Genomic DNA, 25,892 nt, shown 5'->3' on the forward strand with positions numbered 1-25,892 from the left:
TGCTGGAAGTCGCCTAGAGCAGCTGGGGCAACACAGTCAGAAGGGCGGCATATAAATAATAACATTATTATTATTATTTCAGTCATAATCTCTAGCATGAGTTGAGGCTTGACTCTTGAGATGGAGATACAGCAACGGCTAACATTTGTTTTTCTGCTTGTGTAGTATGGACATATCCCAGCGCTGGTTTCTAGGGGAATGTTAAGATGACAGAGAGGTTGGATCAGGGGCGGGCAATACCTTTTTTAGTCTGAGGGCCAGATTCCCTTCTGGATGACATTCCAAGGGCCACATGCCAACATTGGGTGGGGCCAGAGGCAAAAGTGAGCAGAGCAATGGATTTCAATTTGACATTTCGTTGAGCTGGCTAGGTTCTACACACACACACACACACACACACACGTCTCCCTCCTTCTTCCAGGCAAACAAGAGGCATAATCAGAGTTGCAGGACACATCCCAGCCAGGCAAAAGCACTCTGGATGTGAAGCAGAGTTTTGTGGGCTAGGTAGATGTTCCTGGAAGGCTACATTGAGGCATAGCTGTCAACCTTTCCCCTTTTTTTGCTGCCTTTGAACAATGAGACCCAGAAGCTCTTCTATGCCTTCATTTTGCAAAAGGTTACATGTCGGGGTTTGGGTGCTGGAGCTCCTCGTGCACGGCCTTGGATTGGTTATGCACGAGGTACCAGTTGCGGGGAAAGTGGCCAGCGTTCCGCGTGCTTTTGAGCACGGTCGCCGGCCAAGCCTCACAGTCTGAAGGATGATGAGTAAGCCAATTGACGACTCCGATGAAGTGTGAGTTTCTAATTGCCTTCTTTAATGAACAGTTGCCTCGTGAAATAAAATATATACCCTGACTCTGAATAGACGGACCAGTTTAAAGAAATAAAAATTTTACTTTACTCCCCCCTTTAACCCCAAAGGAAGACAGACACCGGTTGTATCTTTAGTGGCTTCGGCAGAACCCGCGTAGGCTCGTCCCCTAAGCTAAGTTCTCCTAAGCTTAAAGACCCTGCGCGCCCAATCTTCCGCGAGGCTAACTAAATAAACTAAAACCGAAATATCTTCCGCAATTCTAGCCCTAGGCTAAACCTAAAGAAAACCTAACTAAGGCTAAACCGAATGATCTTCCGCGATCTAACTCTAACTAAAGAAAAACCCATCCAACCCGTCCAGCCCGCTCCTAGCCCCTTAAACTAAACTTGACTTCAACTAAAACCCAACTAAAAGAACATAAGAAGAACGTGCGGTCTCGTGCTACTCCTCCTGCCTAAGCGGGGTGCCTCTGCCTTTTATTAGGGAACAAACGTGACATCATCAATAATGCCTTAACCAATAAGATCACTGTTGCTGCCCTCCAAAAGGGCGGGAAGCAAGTTTAACGCTCATTAACAACTTTGAACATGACCGGATCTACAAAATAAAGGCGGATTAATCTTGTAAGTGAATCACACTATTCATTCATGCTTTCACTTTCACTTTTGCGCGCAATTATACCAAAAGTAGACCTTGAAAAACCCATAAAATAACCAATTAATTATGAATCCATGGCGGATCCGTGAAACGTATTCCGACATATCATCTTTCTTTTTTTGTTTTAAATTAAATTAATTTTGATTTAGTTATATAAAAAAAAAATAGAGATATCATAAGCATTTATCTGACATAAACATTACCATTTGTTTTGATATAGAACTCGACATGAAAGGGCAAAGCGTCAACAGTGCTGACAGTGTCCACATCAAGACTGTGATATAAACACCAGCAAAACTATCAACATCCACCCCTCTCATAGGAGGAAATACTTGTACAATAATGTAGCAATAAAGTCATGAAAATAACAAACCACTAGCCGAACATAAAAAATGATCGATCCGATACACTGTAAACCTTCTAGGCATATATAAATACTTCAATATGTAGTATAACACAACAAATCACCTCATAAGCATGTATACTTTCGCGTGCAGCGTAAAACAACAAATTACTCCCCAAACACAAGAGAGGACCTGATACAGGTCCAAAATTAAGAATAACGGATAACGACTGCCCAAACATAAGAGAGGTCCCGATCCGGGACCCAAAATTAAAGTATAACTAGAGCTGGGGCTACATGGCCTACCCAGACCCCTCCCCCATTTTTTTTAAATTTTTTATTTGGAAACTAAGGAAAATGGATAAGGAAACATAAAAGGGTTGTGGCTCTGAGGCTACAGAATCGAGGGAACTTTAGATTCTGGACTTACCACAGCGACCACAGGTAACGGGGAACTAGGGTCCGATTCCAGAGAGGGGATTTAAGCCACCTATGTACAAGTGGTTTTCGCCACAAGAGGGGATTTAAGCTACCTACATAAAGGTGTCCCAGCCAGGATGAGGATTTAAACCATCTACGCAAGGGTTTCCAGCGAAACGAGATGGGAATTAAACCAACTACATAAAGGTCTCCCATGAACAGCAGGAAACAAGGTGAAGGGAAAAGCTGGGAACCTGGTTTACTGCCAAAAGGTAGCATATAGAGGGGTATTCTTCAAAGAAAATAGGGGTACCAAAAGGGTAGGACGCCACCAGACTTGACACATATATCTTGAACAAATCCGAGAATGACCAATTCTTTGACCAAAGGAAATATTTCAAATAAGGCATATAAGTGTTACCACATTTTGAACTACAACTTTTGCAAGCACAACGTGGAGATTTAGGATTATTGAAATAAAACATATATGTATAAATATGTCTATGACTAGAACTGCACAAAGACGATGCTTTGACCTTACATAAACATTTCCATATCATCAAAATTGTGACGCTCTAAATGGAAACCATTTCAGAAAAGCTTTGCATATATAAACATCCATATCATTAATTACCAAGCTATATGGAAAACACATGTAATATGCGAGGCGGATATTTCAAGAAGCATACAAAGGTAAATATGCAATTTTTACAAGTACAAGACAGGTTTAGAACTGCAAAATGGTGTTGGAGAGGAGGATGAAGACGATGAGTGAGTTGCCGGTCGTCTTCTTCTCCGACTACACATGACCATGTAGAAGAAATAGTCCTGGAACTCAGGAAAAGTTCATGGAGCTCAGGAAAGTACTGAAACATCGAGTTCTGAAGAAACAATGATACCTGTAGAAGAAAGGAGGTTAAGCAAGCAAATCAAGGTGATCTGCTAGTGAGTGCAGGTATGGGAATAACTGGAACAAATCTAGGCAGCCAGGAACCAAGGGGCTGCCCAGAGGCAAACAAAAGGCATAGGTTGAGGATAGTTGAAGAGTTGCTGCATTTGACACTGGAAACTAGTGCAGTCAAACAACGAGGTGGATATTCTCAACTTGGTTCCTTAGCTCTCCAAGGGCGCACACATCTGGCAGGCACCCAAACAGCCTTTTCTTCAAGGGCAACGGCAGCATACCCACGACCCCAAGTGATGAGTGGAACTGGTCCTCGCCATTCAATGTCAGGCAAGAGGCGATAAGAGACCAAAGGTCGAGGAAGCTGTTCTTCTTTCTTGAAGTGGAGATCCACTGGGGAATGAGGCTTGTTATGTGGAAAGAGAAGAAAATTTAAGGTGAACAGCACCTTTGCAACTGCCAAAGGGATCTCCGAGGCTGGAAGGTGACGTCCTGCGGTCTGTTTGTGGAGCAGAGTTTTGAAAGTGAGGTGTGTCCTTTCAATGAGAGCTTGGCCTGTCGAATTAAACGGAATCCCGTGGGATAGGGAAATATTCCATTGCACACAAAAGTCATTAAAGGCCTGAGAAGCATAGGCCGGGCCATTATCTGTTTTAATGGCTTGAGGTTTTCCCATAACTGAAAAGGTTCTCATGCAGTGCTGTATGACGTGCCTCGTAGTTTCTCCCTTCAGTGCTGTAGCCCAAATGAAACCTGAAAAGGTGTCCACTGTGACATGCAACTTAGACATTGGAGCAAGGGCTGGGACATGTGTCACATCCATCTGCCACAGCTGATTCGCCTCCGTGCCTCGAGGATTTACAGCGTCAAATGGCAAGCAGATAGGAGACTTGGAGCACGAAGGGCAGCATGAAATAATGTCCCTTGCTTGTGACATTGGAATGTTGAAGGTCTTGTGTAGAACCTTTGCTGATTGGTGGAAAGTTTCATGGCTTGTCACAGGATTGTCGAACAAGGAGAAAGCTAGAGTCCTGAGGGCAGCGTCTGCTACTGCATTTCCTTCCACCAGGAATCCTGGAAGGTTAGAATGAGAGCGCAAGTGTGCAGCAAAAAAGGGAAATGAACGTCTCTGTAGTAGTTCTTGAAGCTGCACGAACAGATTAAAGAGATTTTCGTCCATGGACGGAGACAGATAAGCAACTGGAAGCGATGATAACAGTCTATATACATACTGAGAATCTACAACGAGGTTGAATGCTTCTGTAGTGAAAGTTTTAAAAGCGAGAATCACTGCTGCCAGTTCCGATCTTTGTGCTGAAAGTTGTTTCTCTGTAAACACAGTTTTCCATTGTCCATCCTCCTTCCATGCAAGGACACCATAGGAAGAGGAGCCATCTGTGAACAGAGTTTTTGCAGTGGGAATAGGCTGAAGCACCAACATGGATGAAAGGTGATAGTTTACTTGTTGCAACAAAGTGAATCTTTTGTCCTTAGGAGGATTATACAAGAATGAACCGACAAAATCTGCAATAGCAATTTGGAAACTATCTGAAAACTGAATCAAAGTTAGTACTTGTTCTTGAGAGAAAGGAAGGTAGATGGAAAGCAGATCATTTCCACTCAGGCGAATTGCACGGCCTCTGCACTTAACAAGGAGATCAGCAACAGCGTCCATACTGGGGTACACATTCCTTTGAGGCGTGTGCGAAAGATGAATCCACTCCACGATCGCCACCTTTGAGGAAGTATCCGGAACGTATAAGGCTGCTGTCGGCAATCTTGGTGTAGTGAAGATAGCACATGAAAGAGCGCAGTTGGCTGTTGGCACACGATCTACAGCTATTTGGTGCAGTTTTGTGTTTACCCCTTGTAAAGCAAGACGCATCTCAGAAGTGCATGGAATAACATCTGAAGGAGATGTATGTCCCTTAAGAGCAGAAAACAATGGCGAGAGTTCAGATGTTGGAACTGCTAGAGACTTTCGAGCCCAGTTTATCTGTCCCAAGAGATGCTGCAATTGTGTTAAAGTAAAGGATTCTGGAATGACTATGCTCGGCATCTCTGGCAGGGCTGTATCTTGAAGCAGTCTGTGACCCAAGTAATGAAATGGAGCAGTGCGCTGTACCTTTTCTGGGGCAATACAAAGCCCAAAAGAGTTCAGGATGCGCGTAAGATGCTCAATATGATGCTCTGAGACCTTTTCTCCATGGATCAAGATGTCATCCATGTAATGACAAACTTCTAAGGCTGGATATTGTGCTCTGAAAGGCTGTAATGCTTTATCTACAAAGTTCTGGCAGAGAGTCGGCGAATTCACCATTCCTTGAGGGAGTACCTTCCAAGAGTATCTGGAAGCTGGTCTGGTGTTATTGAACACAGGTAGAGTGAAAGCGAACTTTTCTTGATCTGCAGGTGCCAGTGGAATGGTAAAGAAACAATCTTTAAGATCGATGATTGCAAGCTGATGGTTTCTAGGAATGAGGTTAGGGTTAGGAAGTCCACATTGAAGGGGACCCATTGGAACAATTCTTTCGTTGATTTTTCTCAGGTCTTGAAGCAAACGCCATTTTCCACTTTTCTTCTTGATGACGAAGATTGGAGTGTTCCAAGGGCTATTAGAGGGTTGCACACGATCCTGGTGTAGCAGCTCTTTGATTAGGGCCTCTGCTGCAGCGAGCTTTTCTGACGTCAGCGCCCATTGGTCGACCCATACAGGGGGTCCTTCCTTCCATGTGAGTGGAAGAGCATGTACTGGCGCTGATGCAAAGGCCCACATCAAAAATGCGTATGGACAACAGTTCTTGCTTTAGACAATAAGTCTCTACCCCAAAGGGTGATAGGCACATCCATAACAAGTGGACGGAGCTGCACCATGGAGCCTGAGTCTGACTGGAAGGTAATCGGATGCACACTCTGGTGGGCGGGTTCGAAACCTCCGACTCCGAAGACTTCCTGGGTGACAGTCGTTGCCCACTGGTCAGGCCAATCCTTTCTGGCGATCACTGTGACATCTGCGCCTGTATCAAGAAGACCCTTGATCTTTCGTCCACCCATTTCTAAGACGAGATGAGGGCGTTCTTCTGTAATCTTGATTAGCGCCATTGCTGTCTGAGGAGGCAAAGAGTCTACAGGAGCTGTAGGCGTAGAAGTAAGCAAATAGAGTCTGGCAATTTCCAAACCTTTTGTTAGGACACAAGGAACAGTTGAAAATCCTGGAATCAGCAACTGCGATGAATCTGTGATTCGAACTAGGCCTGCAGTCAGTGTGACTGTGGCAGGGAGGCGATCCATCCTAGGCAGGATAAGGCAAATTGAGGTGTCTGGGAATGGACCACGAATGGATGTTGGCAATTGCTGAGCAAACCATGGATTTGAAAAGTAACAGTCCTCTGTTAAGAAGAGTGGTATACCTGGGACAGAAGATTCTTCTTGTTCTTCGTTGGCAGTGTTTGAAGATATCTTTTTGGCTTCGGGTTTTTTGCACTGCTGAAGTTGGCAACTCTGAAGCTGCTTGGCGTTGAGTTGGCAAACTTGAGGTTCCTCTGTTGGTAAAAGTTGCTGATGCTGTTGAACCTGCTGGCATTCAGTCAGTTGTGCATCAAACTGGCAGGATGGAACTTCTTCTTTGACACGAGGCAGTAGAAGTTGTTGTTCCTGATAGTTGTTTGGTTGTGGCGGGCTGAGCTTAAAAGCTGGAGGTGACACAAAGGTGTGGACATTGTTAACTGGAGTGATGTTTAAGCTTCCACAAGAGGGAGCTGGCTCACTCACTTGCATTCTTTGGCCACATGGAAAGTGATCATCAGCTGGGTTGCAACTTGAACACTGCTGTTTCATCAAGGGCAAATGTCCTTCAATGACAGATTGACCTTGATTTGAAGATGAATAAAGCTCAGGAGTTGCGAGATTGATCTCAGTAGGATGTCTTCTCAACGTTGAAGGCAATTCTGCGATCAGAGGCTTGACTGTGATTGCTTGCTGTGAAGCAGGATCAACATCAGCAGGAACTGAAGGGCGGTCAGCAGAAGGTGAACTGAATGCTGTGTTCTCTACTGGAACCCTTTGAATAGGTAAGGCAGATGATGAAACCTCTGGAACCTGAATGCTTGATGAGGTCACATCTTTCCTCTGGACATCTGGAGAGTAGATATCTCTCTGGATCACTCTTTTTTCCTGATGACCTGGATAAGGAGTAGCGTTGTTCACCTTTCTGGGATGGTTGACCTTCATGATGTTCTTGAACTTGCACCCTATTGTTTTACCGGGGCCGGGGCGCGGCCCGCAGAACCGTTTCCCTGAACTGGAGATGAGGTAGGTGATGTGTTTTGTGGATTCAAGCGACAATCATTCGCCCAATGAAATCCTTTCTGACAGATGGGACATCTCTCTGGCGGCTTGGCAGAAGGCCTTGGCGTTGTTGTGCACTGCGACCGGAAATGCCCATCGCCTCCACACCCATAGCACTTCTTGACTGGCGTAGAGCTGTCTTGACGTGGCATCTGTACCGCAGCTGCCAAGAGCTGTGCTTTGTAGGAGTGGGTACCGACATTCTGGCAGACGCGTAGCATCTCAGTCAATGTGGCATCTGGACGAGCTGCAACTGCTGTTAGGGCATTCTTGCAGTCATCATTGGCATTTTCAAAGGCAAGTTGTTTTGTCAGCATGTTTCTGGCATGACGATCTTCTATCTGGCGTTCCACTGCAACAATCAGGCGATCCACGAAGTCCCCATAAGGTTCTTTTGGACCTTGCCTAACTGCAGCGAATCCTGATACTGAGCTAGCATCTGTGCGATTGGGTAGTCTGCGCCAAGCTTTGACTACAATGTCTGCTATGGTGACAAGTGCAGCATCAGGTATGGCTAGCTGTTGATTGAGATTGGAGTAATGTCCTGATCCTGTGAGCATATCTTCTGTGGCAAGTGGCGTTGCACGTCTGGCTGCTACTTCTTTCCACTCTTGCAGGCACAGAAGAGCATCTGTAGGCGACAGGAAGGTGCGAAGAATCAACTTCCAATCAGATGGCAGAAGTCTACTAGTGGACAGTCCTTCAAGTAAACTTCTAGTATAAGGAGCTTGAAGTCCATTTTCGCGTATGGCTTTTCGCAGTTCACGTAGTGTTTCAAAAGGAATGGCTTGATATCTTGCAGGTTGTCCTCCATTAGCACGAATCACTGGAAAGATGTGCATTGGATCAGCACTAAAGTCTATTTGTCCCAAAGCTGCTTCCAAAGCTTGGGTTCTGCAGATGGGCTGCATTGCTGTTGGATCTGTAGGTGGCATCAGTGAGCTTAAATCTTCTTGATGCTTTCCAAATGATGAGCCACTAGATGGTGCTAAAGAGTCTTTGACATCTGGATGCCTTGAAGATGGCTGACTATGAAGACAAGATGGCTGACTTGAAGTTGGATGAAGACAAGATGGCTGACTTGAAGTTGGATGAAGACAAGATGGCTGACTTGAAGTTGGAGCATAAGGTTGTTGGCTCTGTACTGCAAGTCTTGGCATCTGGATCATCATTGTTTGGCTTTGCTCTTGTCTTGGAATCTGCATTGGCATTGGAGGTGCTGAAGGGTTGGTAAATTGCTGTTGTGCTGCTTGCATTGAAGCTTGGATTGCTGTTGATTGGAAATCAGCTTGCTGCAAAACTGGAGCTGCTGGCTTGAGCGCGGCCTGCAGGGCAGCAGGGTTTGCTGGCAAAAAGGCTGCTTGCTGCTGCTGCTGCTGGATCGCTGGCAAAAGCGCGGCTTGCGATGGAGGAAGCGGGACCGTTGCTTGGAGCGAGGTCCGCGGCTGCTGCTGACTTGAAATCGCTGGCTGGTAAAAGGCCTGCGATGACTGCTGAGCGACTGGCGGTGGGGCAGTCCGCGGCGGGGCTTGAAAGGCCGACGGCGTCTGCTGCACCGGCACAGGCGGCAATGAATCTGGCAATGACAAATTGGACAAGGGCGAGTGCGTGTACGACAACGGGGCCTGAACTGGCTGCTGCGAGGGGGCCGAAAATGGCACAACCGCAAGCGGCAGCACAGGGGCACTATTAAAAGCAGTATTTCCCAAATTCACTGTTCCATTAAGCAAAACATTTCTTGGAGCGATTTGTTGAAAGCAGTTTCTTACTTTGCTCCATACTAATTGTACAGGAATTCCGATTTTCGGGTTGGCCATAAATTCTAACCCGATCCTTTCCCATGAGGCTAAATCTTTCGTTCCCTCCTTAGGGACCCAGGGACAAATTTCCCCAATGGTTTTAACTAAAAGCTCTACTTCTGATTCAGAGACAGGGTGACCATTTCTTTTCAAAAGGTACAATAAATCTTCACAAAATTTTACTTGAGCAGTTGAGAGTGAGGAGCCCATTTTTTAAACACTTTTCAAAAACTTTTCCTCCCCCACCCGTAGGCTTCTACTAGGGGACACCGGTTCTACCCGTAGGCTTTAACCGAAAAACCTGGCACCCGTAGGCTTTAGCCAGAAAACCTCCGCCCCCACCCGTGGGCTTCTACTAGGGGCTACCGGCCCTACCCGTAGGCTTTGACCGAAAAACCTGGCACCCGTAGGCTTTAGCCAGAAAACCTTTCCCTCCCACCCGTAGGCTTTTTCGGGAGACACCGGCCCTACCCGTAGGCTTTGACCGAAAACCCTGGCACCCGTAGGCTTTTGCCAGACCCTGGCACCCGTAGGCTTTTGCCAGAACCCTTCCCACCCGTAGGCTTTAGGGAAGACCTTACTCTGCCCGTAGGCTTACACTAAACTCCTTGCCGCTCTACCCGGGGACCCCTTGGGGCAAAATATACGCGCGCGACTTCTATTTACACTACTTTGGGCAAGCGGTGGATTCGCGCTACTGCAGCGAAATCCTGGATAAACCGGGCCGTTATACCTCACCTCTCAATGTCTGTTTCCGAGCCACTTCCGATATGTTGCCTTTAACCGGAGTCTTCGTGGAAGCGATTTTTGACTACGCTTTGCCTCAGAGAGGGCACCACTTGTCGGGGTTTGGGTGCTGGAGCTCCTCGTGCACGGCCTTGGATTGGTTATGCACGAGGTACCAGTTGCGGGGAAAGTGGCCAGCGTTCCGCGTGCTTTTGAGCACGGTCGCCGGCCAAGCCTCACAGTCTGAAGGATGATGAGTAAGCCAATTGACGACTCCGATGAAGTGTGAGTTTCTAATTGCCTTCTTTAATGAACAGTTGCCTCGTGAAATAAAATATATACCCTGACTCTGAATAGACGGACCAGTTTAAAGAAATAAAAATTTTACTTTACTCCCCCCTTTAACCCCAAAGGAAGACAGACACCGGTTGTATCTTTAGTGGCTTCGGCAGAACCCGCGTAGGCTCGTCCCCTAAGCTAAGTTCTCCTAAGCTTAAAGACCCTGCGCGCCCAATCTTCCGCGAGGCTAACTAAATAAACTAAAACCGAAATATCTTCCGCAATTCTAGCCCTAGGCTAAACCTAAAGAAAACCTAACTAAGGCTAAACCGAATGATCTTCCGCGATCTAACTCTAACTAAAGAAAAACCCATCCAACCCGTCCAGCCCGCTCCTAGCCCCTTAAACTAAACTTGACTTCAACTAAAACCCAACTAAAAGAACATAAGAAGAACGTGCGGTCTCGTGCTACTCCTCCTGCCTAAGCGGGGTGCCTCTGCCTTTTATTAGGGAACAAACGTGACATCATCAATAATGCCTTAACCAATAAGATCACTGTTGCTGCCCTCCAAAAGGGCGGGAAGCAAGTTTAACGCTCATTAACAACTTTGAACATGACCGGATCTACAAAATAAAGGCGGATTAATCTTGTAAGTGAATCACACTATTCATTCATGCTTTCACTTTCACTTTTGCGCGCAATTATACCAAAAGTAGACCTTGAAAAACCCATAAAATAACCAATTAATTATGAATCCATGGCGGATCCGTGAAACGTATTCCGACAGTTACAGGTAGGTAGCCGTGTTGGTCTGCCAAAGTCAAAAAAAAAAAAATCCTTATCTGAAGAAGTGTGCATGCACACGAAAGCTCCTACCAAGAACAAACTTAGTTGGTCTCTAAGGTGCTACTGGAAGGAATTTTTTTTTATTTATTTATTTGCAAAAGGGTGTGTATTGGGCACCTGGTTGGACTAAAGAGTGGCGAGACCTGCAGGGTCTAGCCTAGTTCCCCATTCGGCTATGAAGCTCACTGGGTGACCTTGAGCCAGTCACTGTCTCTCAGCCTAGCCTGCCTTACAGGGTTGCTGTGAAGATTAACTGGAAGAAAGAGAGAACCGTGTGCATCACCTTGGAGGAAAGGTGGGATATAAATGCAATAAATAAATAAGTTATACAGAGATCCATGAATTAACCCAGCAGTGGGGAAGCTTGAAGTAATTCCCTAGCCAGTTGCTTGAGGTCAAAGGTCTGGTGATAGGTTACAGTAGAGTCCAAGAGACTGGGGTCCCCAGAGATAACTCTCTTTTTTCATTCCCGCCCCCCTTCAGCCCTTTGCTTTAGAACATCTCTGTGTTGGTTTTGTACTCTTCTCTCCCCAACCCCATGATGGCATTTTAACAAGGTCTGGTGCTGAATTGGCTAAAAGAAAATTAAATAGAAGAATCACATTAAAGAGGGTGAAAAAGCCCGCCACGATAATTAAAGGTCGTCCAGGCCATTCCAGAGACTACCCAATTACTGTGGCAAGAGTGTCACTAATGTGAGATAATGATGTCATATGGCCACTAATGAGATGGGTTAACCAACTCCTGCCCCCCAAGCCTTCTTTCCATGATGACACGCCCGCCCCCGCTGCTGCCCCACACCAGCCTCCTCAGCCCCATTTGTCTCACATCCCTACACCCCTGCGCAAAAGAATGTGGCTTCTTTCCTCAGCTGGTGAGCTGGAGGCAAAATGGCAGCCAGCCTCCCCTATTAGCCTCCTCTAATGATGCTCCTCCTGGGGGTGAGAGGGGGTGAGGAGAATGGAGACAGAAGGGTTCAGAGTCCTCTTTGATGAATTTGAGTTGGGGGGGGGAGATATTTGGTCGAGCCCGCATTCACTTTCCACTCCATGAATTGCTCCTTCAAGTGATGTCAACAAGACATTGTTCTGCCATGACCCTGGTCTTGTTCTCCCCACCCCCACCCCGATTCTTTCCCCCTCCCGCTTGGCCTAAGTTGCAAGCCCCCATTAGTGCTTCTTAATTGAACATAATCTTTGGCTTTTTAAGGGGGGAAAAACCCACAAAATGTCCCCCACTCAGATCCCAAATCTCTCACCCTCCAGTTCTGCTTAGGCAGAATAGAATTGTCTTCTATCTTGTGTGGCTTTGTTAGGGACAAGTTGGAAGCACTTAAGATTTCTCGGGAAGCAGGAGAAAATAGGTTATATCCAAAGTTAGACCTACCCATTTGAAATGAATAGATATAACTGTCCATTAAATGAGCAGACCCATTGAAACGAATAGATATGTCCATTAATTTCAGTAGGTCTACTCTGGGTAGTTAATTTATTTTATCGCATCGTTTTCTCCAAGGAGATTCTCCCCCAACTCATTAGTCCCCACAACAACCCTGTGAGGTAGACTAGGCTGAGAAGCTGTGACTGGTCCAAGGTCATTGCTAATACAGTAAAGCCATGTGGTGATTTGAAACCTGGTCTCCCAAGTCCAGTGCTCTAACCACTGCACCACACTGGCCCTCACCACAAGTAGTGGTGAAAACCTATGAGTAGAACTTAAGTCATATTTGCATCATACACTGTTGTGTCATGGCTTCACCCAAAGAAGCCTGAGAACTGTACTTTGCTAAGGATATTGAGAGTTGCACTTATAGAGCAACAATTAACAGAATTCCCTGTGAAGAGGGATTGAAAATTAAACCACTCTGGGAATGGTAGCTCTGGGAGGGGAAAATAAGGGCTATCCTTGCAACTCTCAGCTTCCCTTAGAACTATAGAATTGTAGAGTTCGAAGGGTCCCTGACGGTCATCTAGTCCAACCCCTAGCAATGCAGGAATCTTAACTAAATCAGTCATGACGGACGGCCATCCAGTCTCTACAGCTCCCATAATTATTTGGGGTAAACCATGACTGTTTGTTTAAAAGTGGTGTCAAGCTGTTTTAAACACATGGTGTGAATGTGGCCTAACCTATGCCCATTAACTTCAGTGGGTCTACTCTGAATTTGGTTGGATGCAACCCAAGGTCTCTTATTCACCATCTGAGTAAGAAATGTTCCTTTGCCCTCCCAGTAAGTCTGGTTTCCATCTTAAGAGGGAATATTGTCTTCAGATTAAACCAGGGGGAGTTGACTCTTAAAAAAAAAAGACAAAAAACAAAACAAAACCCCAACAGCCCACAAATCCAACCTCAGTTTTGTGTGCTAAAACCTCTTACTAAAAGCAGCCATGCAGGGATCTTGGGTCAATATTGTTTTTTTGGAGGAAAGGGGGGGCAGATGGGGGAGGTCACATTTGAACATTCATTTCTATGCACCCTCCGCTGAGCTGTTTGCCTCAGCCTTTGAAGGCCATTGGCTCTATTAGTGTAAACGCCTCTTTGTCTTACAGCTCAGGAAAATAGCAGGAGGGACTGGGGACGAAACCACTGCTGTAACTGAGATTAAAGTAAACTCACAAATGGAAAAAAGCCATGGGGTCCTTTTAGTGCTTCAAAATTTGAAGGGGGTGGGGGGAAAGGAAGGGGGATAGAAAGTAAAGTAAAGCAAGCCTATGTTTAAATTAAAAACTTGAAGAAAAGAAGTGTTCCTGTCAAGGAGTTCGAAATTAGTGAATTGGGGTTGTAGCCAACTAAATTCTACTCGGAACCGACCCATTGAAATTAATAGGCCTAAATTCATTTTTCTTCATACTTCAAATGTATTAATGTGGCAACCAAATACAGGTTATAGCAAATGGAATCATTAATTGAACATAATAATCATACCTAACGATAAAAAGTTGACCTATACAATCAATAATACCTAGATTTTTAATTAAAAAGGATTTTAAATCTCAAAGGAGGCCACATGGCCTTGTCTAAACTGAGGAGCCTTCATGACTGCATTAAATATTACAGACCTGTCTGAACTGGACAACAGATACGTAATATTCTTCATATCACTGACGGTAGCAACCATTGCTAAAGATTTATCTAAAATATATTTGCCTAGGTATTTCATACCATTTGCAGTAGCATATAGTACATGCAGAAGAACTTGTGACCTCAGTTGGTCATTGTTATGCATTTAATTGGGTCTAGGCTGAGTTAGACCAACATTGGATACAACCCATAATCTGAATTTCCCAAACCGACTTGCAGACCAGGATGAAATTATCCTTTGGATTTCTCATTTCTACAGATTTTGTGATGTAGCTCTTAGCTAACATCACAGTCCTTACTGCGCCTGCTCAGGTGTAAGTCCTACTGAATTCAGCAAAGGTTATGCCCAGATAAGAGGCGTTGGATTGCAGCCTCAAAAGTGGGGTTTTTTAAACGATTAAAAATAAAATAAAATACATGTAATAAATTGAGAGAGAAAAGGCATTTAGAGAGTCATTTCTATGTTTGAATTTAAATATGCACTTAAATGAGAATTTTAATGCAGGTTAATTTTTTTTAATTCCTTATTTTTGCATATCATTCTGGGGAAAGGACAGAAAAGGCATATGAATGAACACATTCAAATCCCCAACTCACCGAAGGTTTAAGATCCATCGGCCACCCCTACCTGGTTTAGCCACCCAGTCAAAGTCATTCCTGGGATGTGGCCACTGTTACATGCTGACAGCTTCTAGGAGTCACAGGTTGAGAGCCGAGTGCAGGATGGGACCCAAAGGTCCAAAACTGCCCCAGAAGGAGCACAACATGTCCCCCACCAGAGGTTCTACCCCTACCCTAACACCCCTGTGGTTTGCTTTGGGTGTAATGACTAGGAATGGAAGGATAGGTTGATTTTGGTTCTCTTGGTTTTTCCTCTCTTAAATTCAGTTCTCCACATTTTGCAGCAATTAGCATTGTTTTATATATATATATATGAAGATCCTCATGACAATCCACCAGCATTTCATGAATTAATCCTTATAAACAGTTACAGGTGGGTAGCCGTGTTGGTCTGCCATAGTCAAAACAAAATCGAAAATTCTTTCTAGTAGCACCTTAGAGACCAACTGAGTTTGTTCCTGGTATCTGAAGAAGTGTGCATGCACACGAAAGCTCATACCAGGAACAAACTCAGTTGGTCTCTAAGGTGCTACTAGAAAGAATTTTCGATTTTGTTTTTCCTTATAAACACATTTTTATATGCAGTTTTGACTAATGTTTGCATTTCTGCAAAGCAGTTTTTCCATGATAAAATGCATTTTTGTATGTTTATTTTCACTAATGTATTCATTTTCATGTGCACTCCCACCCTCCAATATTTGCTTTTTGGGGGGGGGGGTAAATACTGGTTGGTCGGAGAACTGCACCACAAAGTTCAGACAAGTGTGAATTTTGAAGAATAGCTGTGTTTCGGTTCAAATATTGCTTCGCAAAGTGCAGATTTGATAGATTTGGTTTTAAATGCGTACTGAATAAAATTTCTCCTCCATCCCTAGTCATGACTGGAATGGCCCATCTCAACACCTGCCAGTGATGATTTGGCCCACTGTGTTTAAGGAACCCGGATGCCTCTTGTTCCTAGACCTGCCATGAAACACAGCCATAAATCCCGGGAGAGTGGTTCTTCCCACACTTTAGTAACCTGTATAAATAAACAGCAAATCTGTCTGTCGCCCTTCTGAGTTATGTTGGAGAGATTAGAGACTGCAAGTGTGAAAAGTTAATTGCTTAGCACTTCAGTTAATCATCCTGAAAAGAGCTTCTGGGCTGCAGATGAGGGAGCTGCCTCGTTAATTTTCAAGGCTACTGTTCACTGGTGCCCACCGAGTTTATGGAAACCCCACCACCAGCCACACCCTGGACCCTTTCGAAGGGGTTGTTTCTCGCAGCATAGTTAATTGTTAACTAACCTTAAGGCAACATATGCAGCCTCATAAGCGCTGCTTGCCAGGGACAGCTTTGATTTCATTGTACAAAAATATGCCCACTAAATGAGATTTTCTTTCTTACATTTTTTTATCCACACCTGTTCTTCTGGATACTCAGAACTGTGTGCAAATGTGGTCCTCCCCCCAACATGTAATCCTCATAACAACAACCATGCAAAGTAGTTAAAGTTGAAAATTTCTGTGTGGCCCAAGATCATGCAAGCAAACATGCTCCTCCCTTAATATTTTATCCTCACAACAACCCTGAAAAGTAGTTTAGGTGGAAAGTTTAAGAGAGTAGGCCTGGTCAAGGTCACTCAATGAAGGTTCATGGTTAAGCAGGGATTTGAACGTGGGTCTCTCTCATTGGTTTAAGTTCTGTGCATTCTGTGCACGATACCATTTAGGGAGATTTGTGATAAATGCCTTATTGACAATTTTGCAAGTTGTTCCAGTTTCTTTATGCATTCCTTTGGAAGTTAGATATCTGAAGGGAGTCTGTGCGTTCTGCAGAATGAAGCAGGATAATTCAGAGGTGGTAGAATGAACGGCATTTTATAAGAACGTAAGAGCCCTGCTGGATCAAATATAAGGCCCATATAGTCTTGTTCTCATGGTGGCTAAACAGTTGCCCAATGGGAAGCCCATAAGCAGGACCTGAGTACAACAGTACTCTCCTCACATGAGATTCCCAGGAACTGGTATTGGACAGCATCCTGCCTCCAATACTGGAGTAAAACATACTAGTCACTGACAGCCTTATCCTCCATGACTTTATCTAACCCCCTTATAAAGCCATCCAAGGAGAATGTGATGAGTAAGAAGTTGGATCAGGTCAAAAAGTCCACCTAGTCCAGCATCCTCTTCCCACAGTGGCTAATTAGATCACTGTGGAAAGCTTGCAAACAGGACTGAAGTCCAACAGCAAATCTCCCCACTTGTGATTTTTCTTTTTTTAACTGGGGGTGCAAATTTTGTTTCCTTGCATCTGTAACAATGGCACCCCAGTAGTCTCAGTGGAAAGCTTTCAGAGTGACAACAGAAGTTCCTCAGGGTTGGTATCTGGGCAGAAACACGGACTTAAGAGTCTCTCTGTGTGTCAGATGAAACCAGGTCATTGCGGTGGTGGCTCATTGCTATCAAATGTGATGAGCTCATGGGTGATTCTGTGTTCTCTGGATTTCCCCTAGGCAGATGTAGCTATTTGCCAGTCTTAATAAAGATCCTTCAGATGATTGTTCTGCATAGCTCTGTGGCATCTGTGGGTGGCATTGCAAGTAATACCCAAGTGCAACAGCAACTCTCCGCACTAATGATTCTCAGGAACTAGCATTCAGAGGCATGCTGCCTCAGGCGGTGGAGGTAAAACATAGCCATCATGGGTAATAGTCATTGATAGCCTTAGCCTCCATGAATGCGTCTGAAACTCTTTTAAAGTCATCTACTTTAGGCTGGCGCTGACAAACTCATTCAAGGGCTAAAAGTGAAACCAGTTCAAATTAAGGCCTGACAGTGTCCTAGGAGGATTTAATGTCACTGACTAAGTCTAAGAAACACTGAATGGGGACCAAGAAAGAGCAACTATCTTCTTGGGAGAGGCTTGACCTAAGTAAGTCAATGATACATGCATAGGGGAGAAGGTGGGCGGGTGTCAAGAGGTCTAGAGAACAGGTTGTGGCAAGTGTGTTGGGGCCACTGGGAGGCTGTTGAGCTCCCATGATATTTTGCTGCCTGAGGCAAAGGACAAGATGGCAGCATCTCACCCCATTCCATGTACAGAATGTGAACAGATCGGTCTTAGGCCACATCCATATGATACATTTATCACCACTTTAAACAGCCATTGCTTCCCCCAAAGAATCATGGCTCAAAAAAGCTCAAAAACTTTGGTGGAACCCCTAAAAAAAGCAAACTCAACAACTTTGGCTGCCCCACCCACCCACCCACCCACCCACCCAGAAATCCCGGTTACGCCCATAGCTGAGAGTGGTTAGGAGATCTCAATTCCTGTCACAGATCTACAATTCCGCAGAGTTCTCTGGAGAAAGGGACTGATTGAGCAGTGAGATAGTCTAGGAATCTTGGAGGTTCCTTTCTCTGCCTGCTTTAACCAGACGCAAACACACCCAGCGAGCTGAGTTGCATCCCATCACCTTCAGCAGGACCTAGCTGCTATGCTAGACAGGGCAAGCATCACAGTGAGAGAAGCAACACCATTTTAGCAGCTCGTTTGCTACTCCTAGAGAAGTCTCTTTTCTCCATAGTAGTGGGAATGGCAGCCTTTTTTGGTGCCAAGGTGTGAATGTATTAAACCCCCAGGATTGGAACAAATACAATAGCAGCTTCCCCTTTCCTTCCCACTATTATTTGGCAGAAGGGCCAAACAGAAAAGAGTTTAGAAAGAGGCAGTGCAAAACTTCCTTTTCCTTTTTTCTTTTTTACAAGGGAACTGCTTTTTGGGCAGTTCAGTCCTGTGTAAGGGATGGAAGGATCCATCCATTTCAGTTCTCAGCTTCATTCTTTCTTTTTATCAATCATCAGTTCAGTTCTTCACTTTCCTGCAGCAATTTGTGTGTGTGTTTTTAAATCCTCATTAAAAAAACACCAACTTGTTAGAGATAATTTCCCCTACTGAATGCACCTTTTGTATGCAGTTTTAACTAATGCACACATTTTTGCCATTTATCATTTCATGATGCGAAGCAACAATGTACTCCCCAGTTCAGGAACACGTTGCTGAATATGTCAAATATACCCTGAGCTTGAACAGAGAGGCACAGGTGAGTGGATTACTCCACCCTGTAGTCACAGGCTACTGGAAGCCACAAGGCAGCTGCTGTAATTGCAGGATGATTAGGGAAGGCCTCTTAGTCCATGCCGAGAACAGCACTGGATCTGCGATAACGCCCCAGCTTGCTGGCAGCTGCTTGCCTGTCCCACACACAGCAACACCAATTAACAACACAGTTACGCCTTCCTGCAATGGTGATGATCCAGGAGGAGAGCCTGCTCCTTGGGTGGAACCTTTAGTGGGAAGAGAGGGAGACAGTGTGCCCTGTGCACCCTCCTGAACCCCTTTGGGAATGTGCCACTGGCTGTGACTGATGAGTGGTGATGCTAGGAGATGCTGCACCCATTGAGCTTCTGTCTGCCCTTCAACTGTTAAAGGTACAGCAGCACAACAGTAACTCTCCCCTGCTGCAGTTTTCAGTAACTGGCATTACTGCCTCTGGTAGTGGAGGCAGACCATAGCTGTCAGGATTACTCACCACTTATCTTCAATAAATTTGTCTAATCCTCATTTAAAGCCATATTCTTACCCATATTGTAAAATACAGAAGTCACACAATATAGTTAAAGTGAATCCAACACACATTTAAAGTACAAACCTTTTTCAAAGAATCTTGGGAATGGTAGTTTCTCCATACAATTCTCAATACCCTTAACAAACTAGAGTTCCCAGCATTCTTGGGGAGGGGGGGTCATGTGTTTTAAACCTGTGTTGGGATGCACTTTAAAGGTATGGGGTGGATCTACTCTTATACCACTTTAACAGTCAGGCCTCCCCCCCAAAAAAAAGAATCCTGGGAACTGTAGTTTATGAGGGGGGTGGGGGGTCTTCTAACAACTCTCAACACCCTTACCAGCCTTAACATCTGAAGAAGTGTGCATGCACACGAAAGCTCATACCAGGAACAAACTCAGTTGGTCTCTAAGGTGCTACTGGAAAGAATTTTCGATTTTGTTTTGACTATGGCAGACCAACACGGCTACCCACCTGTAACACCCTTACCAGATTACACTTCCCATAATTCTTTTGAGGGAAGCCATGTGTTTTAAACACGTGTTGGATGTGATTTAAATGTATGGTGTGGATCTGCAAGCAGTAAAGACTGTGGAAGAGGCTGCTGAGCTGGAGTAGGCACGAAGGAGTTAAGCCTGCCTGTCTCCGCCAACTTGGAAGTTCTTTTCCCACACTTCTGAGTACCAGGTTGAGCAAGACCTTGTCAGACGGGTGGCTGATAAACCGCATACCATAAAATTTGTCAAAGGCCTCCGCATACTTGACTTCTGAAGCTAAACCTCGCCCTGCCCGTGTGGTGGTGTGCGTCTGCCTGCCTGCCTGCCTGCCTGCCTGCCGTCTTCCTCTCTCACACCCACAAGCACACACACTCCTGTGTAATTCATTAACCCGAGTGCTTGGGTTGTGCCCCAGGACAGACATAACCTATGGCTCTGAGTCAAGGAGGGTGGAGAATTCCCACACTGTGCCTCATCTCTCTCTCTCTCTCTCTCTCTCTCCCAGTCGGGGAAGCAGGCGCTGGGCGGACACAGCACAATCCATCTCCACATATATATACCAGACCCAGGGGCGGCTGGTGCAGATTGCTCTCCCCATCCCACCCCACTTCCAAACTCACACAGCTTACACTGTAGAATTCATTCCCATAAGAGGCAGTGATAGCCGCCAACTTGGATGGCTTTGGAGGCGGTTTAGACAAAGTCCTGAAGGAGAAAGCTATTCATGGCTGCTAGCCACAATGGCCGTGCTCCACCTCCACGGTGAAAGTCTGTATGCCTCTGAATACTAGTTGCTGGGAATCATACATGTTGCACCCAGATTCCCCTTGCTGTGGGCTTCCGGTAATGGTCATCTGGTTGGCCACTGTGAGAACAGGATGTTGAACTAGCCACCTGGCCAGATCAAGCAGAGCTCTTCTTGCATTCTTGTTCATCATACTCCCCTTGAAGCAGGATGCTCCTGAATACCAGATTCTGGGACTCACAAACGGAGAGGGTTGCTGCGGCAGTGCTTAGGCCCTGCTTTGGGGATTCCCTTAATGGGCATCCGGTTGGCCACTGTGTCAACAGGATTCTAGACTACATGAGCCACTGGCCTGATCCAGCAGTCAGACTCTTCTTATAAGCTAGCCTCTTATGTTCAGTCCTAGGAATTAGTTCACATGGCCTGAGTAACATGTTCTGAAGGATGGGTTGTGGGAGTATTTGGTATTTGGCAATGGATAAGGGCTACAACTATGCCTAGATTGTGTACAAAATGTACTACTTGCAACAGGATTAATCTTCTTGCGAACCTCAGCTTCCTTCTTTTTCTCTCATACAAAAAACATTCACCAAGCTTCTGGTCCATAACATTTGACAGAAGCCCAAGGGGTGATTGAATAAGATTTGCTGAAATCAGAGGCCAGGGCTTCTGCTCTGCAGGCTTCTTAAATAGGTGGGGGAGGTGGAAGAGAAGCGCTTTGGAGCTTAATCTATGATAGCAGAAGGCCCCAATCCCTGGCACTTCCCATTGAAAAGGATCAGATGTTGGCAGGTGCTGGGAAGGACCCTGGAGAGTTACTGCCGTCAGTCAGAGTAGACAGAGCTGGACCAGATGGCGGACAAATAGTCTGACCTGGCATAAGGCAACTCCCTGTGTCTGCCCCATGTTTAGGCCTGTGGGATGCAATAGGTATAATTAGCATCAGGAACCTTGTGTGGCTGTTGGCAGCCAGACAAGCTCCCGATGCCACAGGAGTAGCGCGTGTGAGTGCTGCCCCAGCAGCCTGCCACACAACAGCCAAAAAACACGCCCAGGCCCTCCAACTTTGCAAGCTGCTTACTGTAAATAAAACTATCAGTTTTTCCAACCTGAAGTGGGGCACTTAAGCTTTAAGCGTGGGACAAAAACAGTCTGTCCAGCCCTATGTGTTTACACAACAAAAAGCAAACAGCAGGGGGTGGGGAGGATACACACACACAATGAAGGAGTTTTTTTTAAAAAAAGAAGAAAATAAATTAGCTTCCCTCCCCAGGAAATGTATTTCACAATGACTCATAATATTCCCAGCTTGCAAATTTATATTTAAGAAAGGCATTTTGACAAAGAAGACTGTGTTTTCTCCAAAAGGAATTGTTAGCAAGTTTCATGAGCTTGTCTGGCATTTGCCTCAATTCTTCTTTCAGGGCCTCACCTTTTGCTGCTCCTGCATTGTCATGGTGGATGTGATGAACATTTTAGGCTTTTTGTTCAAGCTAACAGCTAGAGATTATCCCTTAGTCCTGGTGGTGGCTGCAGATGCTTGCTTCAGTGGGAGCACTGGTGGCTGGCGGCTACTAGCTGTTGAACACATTTCCACCTGCTCAGGAAGAAACTGAGCAGAACTGGAGTGCAGCGGTCTAACACACTGAAATGAGGCTGCCAAAGGAGAAGATCTATAATTTTTAGGAGGGTTACTAGTAATGCATGGTGTTTGCTTTTGAGGAGCAGCCATCCATCTGGGGCAAAGGAGGGTGATGCACTACTAGGGGGAATGGGGCACTGTCCCGCCAAACTCAGCCAACCTGCACCTGCCTGCCTTCTTTCTTACATCTAGCCCAGGAGGTGGCCCTGGCTACCAGCTTCCTCCTCCATCTCAGCGTTGCCCCCTGTAGAATTTCGCAGGGAGGAAGAGGATGGGAACAAAACTAGTACTAGTTGGCTCTGCCTGTCATTGGCTCTGGCTCTGACTACTGTTTGGGCTCCCTGCTTTCTGTCCCACCAGTGCTAATGGAGGCTTACCTGCTCTCCTCTACTCAACCTATATATTTGTGAACAGATACTGAAAGGGGGGGGGGGCGAGGGAAGCTTAAGTGAGTCCCCAGTACCAGCTCTTCATCACATTCACACCATAAATTCACCCAAAGAGTCCTAGGAATTGTTGCTTGTTAAGGATGCTGATAATAATAATAATAATAATAATAATAATAATAATAATAATAATAATAAATTTATTATTTATACCTCGCCCCAGCCACTCTGGGCGGCTTCCAACATGATATTAAAATACAACAGTCTATTAAACATTAAAAGCTTCCCTAAACAGGGCTGCCTTCAGAAGTCTTCTAAAAGTCTGGTAGTTGTTTTTTTCTTTGACATCTGGTGGGAGGGCATTCCACAGGGCGGGTGCAACTACTGAGAAGAGAAGGCCCTCTGCCTGGTTCCTTGTAACTTGGTTTCTGGCAGCGAGGGAACTGCCAGAAGGCCCTTGGCACTGGACCTCATTGTCCGGGCAGAACAATGGGGGTGGAGACGCTCCTTCAGGTATACTGGACCGAGGCCATTTAGGGCTTTAAAGGTCAGCACCAACACTGTGAATTGTGCTCGGAAACGTACTGGGAGCAAATGTTGGTCTTTCAAGACCAGTGTAATGCGGCCTCGGCGGCCGCTCCCAGTCACCAGTCTAGCTGCCGCATTCTGGATTAGTTGTAGTTTCCGGGTCACCTTCAAAGGTAGCCCCACATAGAGCGCATTGCAGTAATCCAAGCGAGAGATAACTAGAGCATGCACCACTCTGGCGAGACAGTCTGCGGGCAGGTAGGGTCTCAGCCTGCGTACCAGATGGAGCTGATAAACAGCTGCCCTGGACACAGAATTAACCTGCGCCTCCATGGACAGCTGTGAGTCCAAAATGACTCCCAGGCTGCGCACCTGGTCCTTCAGGGGCACAGTTACCCCATTCAGGACCAGGGAGAATTACAGCTGTGGGAGTGGCAACTTAATGGACAGCGTGAATGAAATGGAATGGAATGGAAGTGATCCCCCTGATGGCATTGTTTCCAAGCCCCCCCCCCCAAACCCTGAAACGAACTCTGGAAATCCAATTGGTGCTTTGGTAACATGTTCATCATACATCTAAAGCACATTTAACATGCACAAGCTTCCCTCAAAGGATCCTGGGAGTTTGTTAAGGGTGTTGGAAATTATAGCACTGTGAGGGATAAGCTACAGCTACCCAGATTCTTTGATAGGGGAGCTATGTGCTTTAAATGTATGGTGTGGTTATAGCCCCATAGGGCAGGAGCCAATAAACCATATATTAGTTTTGAAACAATGTGGGGCTATAAAGCCATTCCTCAGGGACATCTAGAAGCATTCTGAATATCACCAGAGCTTATCTGTTAAATGATCCTGTTCCTTTAGAAGCTGGGTAAAGAGTAAAGAGTGCTAGTTCTATTCAGAGTAAACTCAATGAACATGACTAAGGTTCATCAATTTCAGTGGTTCTACTCTGAGTAGAATTAATCAGGCTGTAACCCATTGTCAATAATTTGGACCACTAGCATGTGGTCTCTGGTCCGTTGCCCCCCACCCCACCCCCCAGTGCTTCTTGCCTTCTAGTGAGCAGGGGGATGATCTGAATTGGCTGTCAGTTAAAGGCAGACCAGCCTAGATTTGCCCTTTCCAAAGCAGGATGCAAACCAAAACACAGCCCTCCTTCAAAATTCACACTGGAATCGCACAAAATTATCCGGATTCAACAATGCAATTCTCCAGTCAAGCAATGCAGAAATGCACATGCTAGCGTGAAGTGTGCACATAAACTGCATGTTAGTGAAAATAACATACAAAAATGCATTGTAACAGGGAAGGCTGCTTTGCAAAAAAAAAAAAGTGTCTATTAGGGGAAGCTACTTGTACAAAAATGTGCATATTAAAATAAATTTGCACTAAAACACTGAGGAATTTTCATGATGGCTTCTTTCCCCCCCTTAAAATGCAAACTGATGTGGAAATAGGGAGAATTGAATTTAGACTGGAAAAACAAGAAACAGAGAGGAGCCAGAATGGACACATTTGCCCATCCCTGAAGTTACTCAGATTCAAATCCTACTTGGGAGGCACATGACACATGTCCCAGGCTGCAGTAATGCCACCACCTTTATCCCGTAATTTTTCATACTGCTTTTAGGATGACCCTTTTCTTTCTTTTTAAATTGCATTCTCCTTTCTCTGCAGATGTCTGTGTGAACTAGCTTCATGGTTATTATCACATGGTATTGTTAGGAGTGGTTCTTCCACCCTTCGGAGCTGGTTCTGTGCACTTTCTCCTCCACTGTCTGCACCGCTCACCCACACATTTAACCTTTCTGACTTGGAAGTGAATTTATGGGAATGAAGTTTTGTCCTTTGATTTATTTTCCATAACAGGACAGTAGTCATAATTTTCTTTCGGTACTAATCTTGTGCAATGTGCACAGCTGTGCTTACAGTCTTCCAGAACGGATTATGTTCGAAAACCGAGGTTCAACTGTACTTTTACTAGCAGGTGTAGAGCAGGGGGAAAGCTGAATTATGTTTGCAATTGAGGAAGGAAAGTGTGCCCTCAGAAGCATTTGGGGAGGGGACCTTGTTCGCACTGAGGTTCAGCCTTGGTATCTGTATTCAGTCTATATTCAGCACATTATATTTCAGCCATTCAAAGCATTAGAACTTAGCCCTGGAAGAAATGGTAACAGAATCCCTGAGTGTGGGTGGAGTGCTTTCTCTCCATCATGCAGTAACTATAGCAGAAAGCATGTCAGTAGTGCAACTTGTGAATCTCACCTATTTTGACTTACAAAAGTAAACCCGTAAGGATTGCATGTAGAAAGTTAGGGATGTCATGTTCAGCGGGAATATATGGCCTTGGTCAGAATGCAATGTGCCATTTTTTAAGCAAACACAGCTGTCTTTAACTGGGCTTTCCAGGGTCTTGGTGACCCAGTTATCATTAATGAACTTTTGGCTAAACTCTCTAAAAGTGAAAAAAATAATAATGAAAGATCCCCCTAGATGTGCCAGATCAAGGTCCATCTAACCCTGGATCCTGAGTGCAATGGCAGCAAGCCAAATGCATCTGCGAATCTCACCGGCACAAAAGCATGGACTTGGTGATCACCCTCTTTTTTTTGTCCCTATCAAAAGAACATTGGAAGAGA

At 45.3% G+C, this 25,892-nt stretch overlaps 1 protein-coding gene and 1 long non-coding RNA gene across 2 annotated transcripts in view; one reads left to right on the forward strand and one right to left on the reverse strand.

Moving 5' to 3' along the window:
* Positions 1-25,892, reverse strand: part of PERM1 (PPARGC1 and ESRR induced regulator, muscle 1) — an 83,480-nt gene that overhangs the window by 21,762 nt on the left and 35,826 nt on the right. The window lies entirely within an intron of this gene.
* Positions 13,626-15,892, forward strand: LOC117050599. The gene is made up of 2 exons (XR_004427109.1): positions 13,626-13,745; positions 15,717-15,892. It is a non-coding gene; the product is annotated as an uncharacterized LOC117050599 (long non-coding RNA).

This window comes from Lacerta agilis, chromosome 8 (assembly GCF_009819535.1).
Source record: "Lacerta agilis isolate rLacAgi1 chromosome 8, rLacAgi1.pri, whole genome shotgun sequence".
Taxonomy (NCBI): domain Eukaryota; kingdom Metazoa; phylum Chordata; class Lepidosauria; order Squamata; family Lacertidae; genus Lacerta; species Lacerta agilis.